Source organism: Dendrobates tinctorius, unplaced genomic scaffold (assembly GCF_039654945.1).
Source record: "Dendrobates tinctorius isolate UK_male_01 unplaced genomic scaffold, ASM3965494v1 ptg000158l, whole genome shotgun sequence".
In the NCBI taxonomy this organism is placed as follows: Eukaryota; Metazoa; Chordata; class Amphibia; order Anura; family Dendrobatidae; genus Dendrobates; species Dendrobates tinctorius.
The window spans coordinates 3474093-3480092 of record NW_027361825.1 but is presented as its reverse complement, the minus strand read 5'-3'; the positions used below and the strand labels follow the sequence as shown (position 1 = coordinate 3480092).

Below are 6000 nucleotides of genomic sequence, written 5' to 3'. Positions count from 1 at the left end.
AGACCTGAGTAGTCTCGAAAGCTTGCAATGTATTACCATCTTTTCAGTTAGCCATTAAAAGGTATCAACTACTGAGGACTCTCAATCCTGAATATTTTTCTTTATTTTTAAGGAACTCATTTGTATCTTTAATAAAGGATGGTAATGATTCAACCAACGGTTGTAATTTGGAATCAACAAATCTATTGACATTTTCCAAATAATTTCCACATCCTGAAATTATCGGCCTACCCGGAGGTGTTGTCTGATTTTTGTGGATCTTAGGTGGCAGATAAAGAGTGGGAATGGAAGGTTCATCTACCTGGAGGGCTGTAAATGATCCCATTATCTTTAGCTAAACTTATTTAAAGGATTACATGTCAATTTTCTGTAACAAATAGTGTCTTTCAATTGTCAGAATGCTTCTGTTTCATATAGAGTCTTAGGCCAAACCACCACATTCCCACCCATATCTGCTGGTTTAAAAACAACATCACGTAGACCCTGAAGTTTCTTAAGGCTAGTCCTCTCCTCCCTGTTTCGATTATCATTGCCAGGGTAACGGGAAATTTTTCCAAAATCCTTACCCACGGTTTTAACAAACACATCAATTATGGGGCAAGAAGATAAAGATGGAAATTTCTGGGACCGTGGTCGAATTGATAAGGGAATCTTACCTTCCTCTAAGGTATTATGCTCACGTGCCAATTCATCCAGGATTGCTAGCGCCTCTTGTTCCGTCTCTGTAGGAAATAATTTCAAAACAGTCTCATCATGAAAGTGACATTTGAATATCAATTTCCTCGTAAACAGATGTAAGTCTTTGATTGCAGTAAAATGGTCAAAATGTGCAGTGGGACAAAACATAAGACCTTTGCTCAATAGATCATTTTCATTAGGGGAAAATATATGCAAACTCAAATTGATTACCTTGAGATTACTCTGATAATTTTTGGGGGAATATCTGACGGAACGTTTCATAGGTTGATACCGTAACTCTCGCTTCCGTTTGGGTGTAGAGATATTCTAAATAGGTGCAGAGACGGAAGAGGAGGCGCCAGAAATATCACTCGCAGGTGGAATAGATGGATGCCTGTCCCGATTATAGTCTCTATTGTTGTCATTTGCCTGATTTTTCCGCCATCTGTAGACTCTTCCTAAATTAAAATCCCTCTGGGCCCTTGTGAGTTTCTTACTTTGATAAATCATTACCATCCTTTATTAAAGATACAAATGAGTTCCTTAAAAATGTAGATGGTGAGGGTATACTTTTGGTGACATGTTACGTTGAGTCACTGTATACAAATATACGCCATTCGGATGGTATTTGTGCTACTAAATTTTTTCTAAGGTCTTCAATTATATCTGCATCTACGGGTCAGTTTGTTGAACACAATTTTTTTTCTTTTCAAGGGGTCCTTCTACCTACAGCTCCAGGGCACAGCTATGGGTGCCTCTTTCGCACCAGCCTACGCTACCTTATTCCTAGGGCTGTGGGAGAGGGACATCTTCCTGTCGGATCGGTTGCCATCAATGGACCGCATTCTCTTTTGGGTGTGGTACTTGTGGGCTTGGCTGAATCACTTAAAAAATTTGTATCACATCTCAATCAGAATCCCTTTATTATACATCTTACTTACCATTTTAGCAAGGATGTGATTGATTTTTTAGATGTCAGTGTTAAAAGGGAAAACATGTAAATCAACAGCCGCGGAGACACCATCACATGTTTCTCAACGCAAGCAATGACTAGCCAGGTCTTTCACCGGGAAGGAACAACCACGGGAAGGGCAGTCTCCAATGAAGGAAACCACCTATGCCAAAACATGGTATCCATCCACAGACAGCTGTTTCAGGGTATTGCCCCTCATCAGTGTGGAGTAGGAAACTGGCTAGTAGGAGCAATGCCTAGTAAAAAAGACTGCGAAAAGGAGGATGAGTGACCTCATGGAGATCAACATCCAACACTGCGGAGACACCATCACATGTTTCTCAACGCAGTGATTCTAGAGCAATGCCCCCATCCCTTATGGGAAATATGCAAAAACATGTAAATCAACAGCCGCGGAGACACCATCACATGTTTCTCAACGCAAGCAATGACTAGCCAGGTCTTTCACCGGGAAGGAACAACCACGGGAAGGGCAGTCTCCAATGAAGGAAACCACCTATGCCAAAACATGGTATCCATCCACAGACAGCTGTTTCGGGGTATTGCCCCTCATCAGTGTGGAGTAGGAAACTGGCTAGCTGTCTGTGGATGTGACTCCTTTTCGCAGTGTTAAAAGGGACACCGAGAATTGTATTCAAACTGATCTTTTTCGTAAGTCTACCGCGGTTAATTCCTTCTTGCACGCTACTTCCTCACATCCTCCGGCCTTGATACGATCTATTCTTATTGGCCAATTCCTGCGGTTATGCAGGATTTGTTCCAATGACGAGGATTTTAAAAAACAAGCTGAAGACCTAAGACTCAGGTTTCTGGATCGTGGCTATAGCCATCGATCATTAAAAAGGGCATTCAATCAAGCAAAGAATACTTCTCGCCATCAAGCTTTTTATTCTTCTAGACCACCAACATCAAATAAGATGGTAGGATATATCACCCAATATCATGGATGGACTAATGCAATGTTACGCTGCTTGGAAAAATCTTGGTCTATTCTCTGTACAGACCCTATTATATCTCATTATATTGGGTTGAAACCCAATATTACTTATAAAAGATCCGTAAATTTGGGGGACAAATTGGTTAAGAGACATTATACCACTGACCTTGTTTCTTCTACATTTTTGTCGGACTCTAAACCACCTTGGGGATGTAAGCCATGTGGGAAATGCATGGCTTGTCCGAATATTGTAAGAGCACAAACATTTTCTAGTTCAGATGGCTCTGTGTTGTGAGCTCATTTTCGGGTTTGCCTCTGGCTTCTGGTGAGGGTTATGGAGCTGGCTGTGCTGACAGAGGAGTAGTGAGTTCTCTATCTGGACTCCCTCTGTTGGTGAAGGAAGGTAATGAAGCTGATCTAAATGGCAGAGACTGGCCACCTGAGGAAGAGGACTGCGATTGGACATCAGGAGTTTCTGATTGGATTTAAGGCAGCTGACTCCCTAGTTTCCTGCTGGTGATTTTTCCTGACTGTGGCTCCTGGTTTCCAGTTTGGTTCCTGCCTTCCTAAAGCTACGTTTTCTCTGCTATTGTTCATATGAGTTTTTGTCTGGTTTACTTAGTTTTTGTGTTCAGCCAGCCCTGGCTGGGACTGGGCTGAATCCCCATTTTGTCTCTGATCAGTTGATCTCTTTTGCTCTGCCTTCAGAATATACCTGAGTGCTGATATAGTGATTTGAAGTCTAGCGACTTCAGGGCCTTTTTCTATCAGACGTGTTGGACATTCTTTTTGGCAGGGTTTTTTGCGTGATTGCAGACAGCAGCTTTTCTTTCCTGTCCTTTCTAGTTAGCGAGGGCCCCATCATTTGCTCAGCCTATCTTTCTACCTGTGTCTGTGTTTTCATCTTGTTTCACTGACAATACATGTTGGGGGCTGTCTATTGCTTTGGGGTCTGCTCTGGGGCAGCTTAGATTTTCCCTTTCTTTCTTTAGGCTTATTTAGTTCTCCGGCCGTGACGAGGCGTCTAGGACCACCGTAGGCAGGCTCCACGGCTACTGCTAGTTGTTGTGGATAGGATCAGGGGTCTGCAATCCGCTAGTTACCAACCTCTCCGGTTTTCTGGGCTTAGCTTGCTTTTTGTTTTTTCCTCCTCAGTGACTCATTCATAACAGCTCTGATGTTTACAAAATTAGGCACCTAATAAGATGTATAACAAAAGCAGTGATATACTACGCAACTTGTCCCTGTTCCCTGATTTATGTTGGCTTGACAACTCGACAATTAAAAATTAGGGTCCGTGAACATGTCTTGGGTATCATTGCTGCTAGGGAAGTGGATGATGTTAATACTCTGAAGACCCTTCCTAAGCATTTTAAAGTTCACCTTAATTGTAATTGTGATGCTTCCTCACTAAAAGTTATTGGTATTGATATGATTAAATCCAATATTAGGGGTGAAAAAATAAGTACCCCCCTGGCTCACTTGGAAGCTAAATACATTTGGAGCCTGTAAACGGTCTCACCTTTTGGTCTAAATGAAAACCTATGCTTTGCTTCCTTTTTATAGTATTAATTATTTTTTAAATTTTAGTCAACCCCTTGTTTTTACCTGAACGCAAATTGTTCTTTTATGATTCGTTTATTAATATATAATTTTTACATTTAAGGACTTACCTTTATTCTTGAACTCTTGAGAGATTGACGGTTGGCATGTCTGGGTCCTGTGAAGTACTGCATCTTGATGTGTTGATCTGTCGGCAACAACCATGACTATACCACTGGAAAGAGAAAAGAAATAAATAATTGATGGAATCCTAATGACTTTTACTTATATTTATTATTATCATTATTTTCATTTATTTATTTTTTGTATTTATTTCTCCATTAATTTATCTCATTACCATGATTTTTTATATTGTTGTGCGCGTGCGCTGCTGGTGACTTGCTTTCCGTGGCTCGCGTCAATGTGTCCATAGTAACCTTGTTACTGGTCGCTGTGCGTGTCTTTGGAGGCCTTGTCCTGCCGGCGGCGCATGCGCTGTTGACACCTCAATCCTCTTGCATCAGAGTTCCTTTGACTTATCCATATACCTGGGCTGAGCTTGTGCACGTGCGCGGCCTGTGTCCTGGTCTCTCCTGCGCCCGCATCTGTACCTTAGGCAAAGCAAGGTTTAGTTTCCGGGTTGCTGGTCACGTGATGCGGATGCTAGTTTGTGTCCGGGTCCTGCGATGCACCCACCTCAACCCCGTCCTACTGATGGTCATTACTTATATATAAGGCGTCCGGTTCAGGTCACAAATCACCCCCTGGTGAAGGATTATATCCAAAAACACACGTCGGGGTTGTGCTGCACTTGGAACGGCGGCGGTGGGCCTTAAAGGTATATACCCTCATTTATACTCTATCTTTTTTTTGGCACTGTTGCACTTTATAATTTATCTACTATATTGCTTCACTTTAGCACTTGTTCACCTGTCCACTTATGGTAGGATTAGCCAACCCTCGACCCAACGACTATGTCCAGCTATCGCCGAATATCACTGCTCCAATTTGCTTCCAAACTCCAGGAGCTGCACGTCCACACTGAACTTCCCTTCCTCCTCTCATCTAACTAGCTCTTTGACAATCTACAATCTGGTTTCCGCCCCCATCACTCCACTGAGACAGCCCTGACTAAACTTACTAACGACCTACTTACAGCCAAAGCAAACGGACAATACTCTATACTCTTCCTTCTAGACCTGTCCTATGCATTCGACACAGTTGACCACTGCCTCCTACTACAGATCCTCTCCTCCTTTGGCACCAAAGACCTCGCCCTATCCTGGATCTCCTCAGACCTTTCAAACCGCACATTCAGCGTCTCCCACTCCCACACTACCTCCCCATCCCACCCTCTCTCTGTTGGAGTCCCCCAAGGCTCTGTTCTAGGACCCCTACTCTTCTCAATTTATACCCTTGGCCTGGGTCAATTCATAAAATCCCATGGATTCCAGTACCACCTTTATGCTGATGACACTCAGATCTACCTCTCTGGCTCAGACGTCACCTCTCTGCTGTCCAGAATCCCGGAGTGTCTATCAGCCATATCCTCCTTCTTCTCCTCTCACTTCCTCAAGCTCAATGTGGACAAATCTGAACTCACCATCTTTCCTCCATCTCACAGATCTTCCTTACCTGACCTATCTATCACAATTAATGACACCACGCTTTCCCCAGTACCAGAAGTCCGCTGCCTCGGAGTAACCCTTGATTGTGCCCTGTCCTTGAAACCGGACAACCAAGCTCTACCTCCTGTCTCCTCCAGCTCAATAATATTTCCAGAATCCATCCTTTCCTCAACCCTCAATCTACTAAAATGCTTTGTGCATGCCCTCATCATCTCCCGCCTCGGCTACTGCAACATTTTTTG

At 43.1% G+C, this 6000-nt stretch overlaps 1 long non-coding RNA gene across 1 annotated transcript in view; it reads right to left on the bottom strand.

The window, feature by feature from the left end:
• Positions 1–245: 245 nt before the first annotated feature.
• Positions 246–6000, bottom strand: part of LOC141051771 (uncharacterized) — a 30357-nt gene continuing 24602 nt past the window's right edge. The window contains exons 2-3 of the long non-coding RNA XR_012220690.1: positions 4262–4365; positions 246–722 (exon numbers count right to left, since the gene is read on the bottom strand). This is a non-coding gene — a long non-coding RNA (uncharacterized lncRNA). The remainder of the gene's footprint in view (positions 723–4261; positions 4366–6000) is intronic.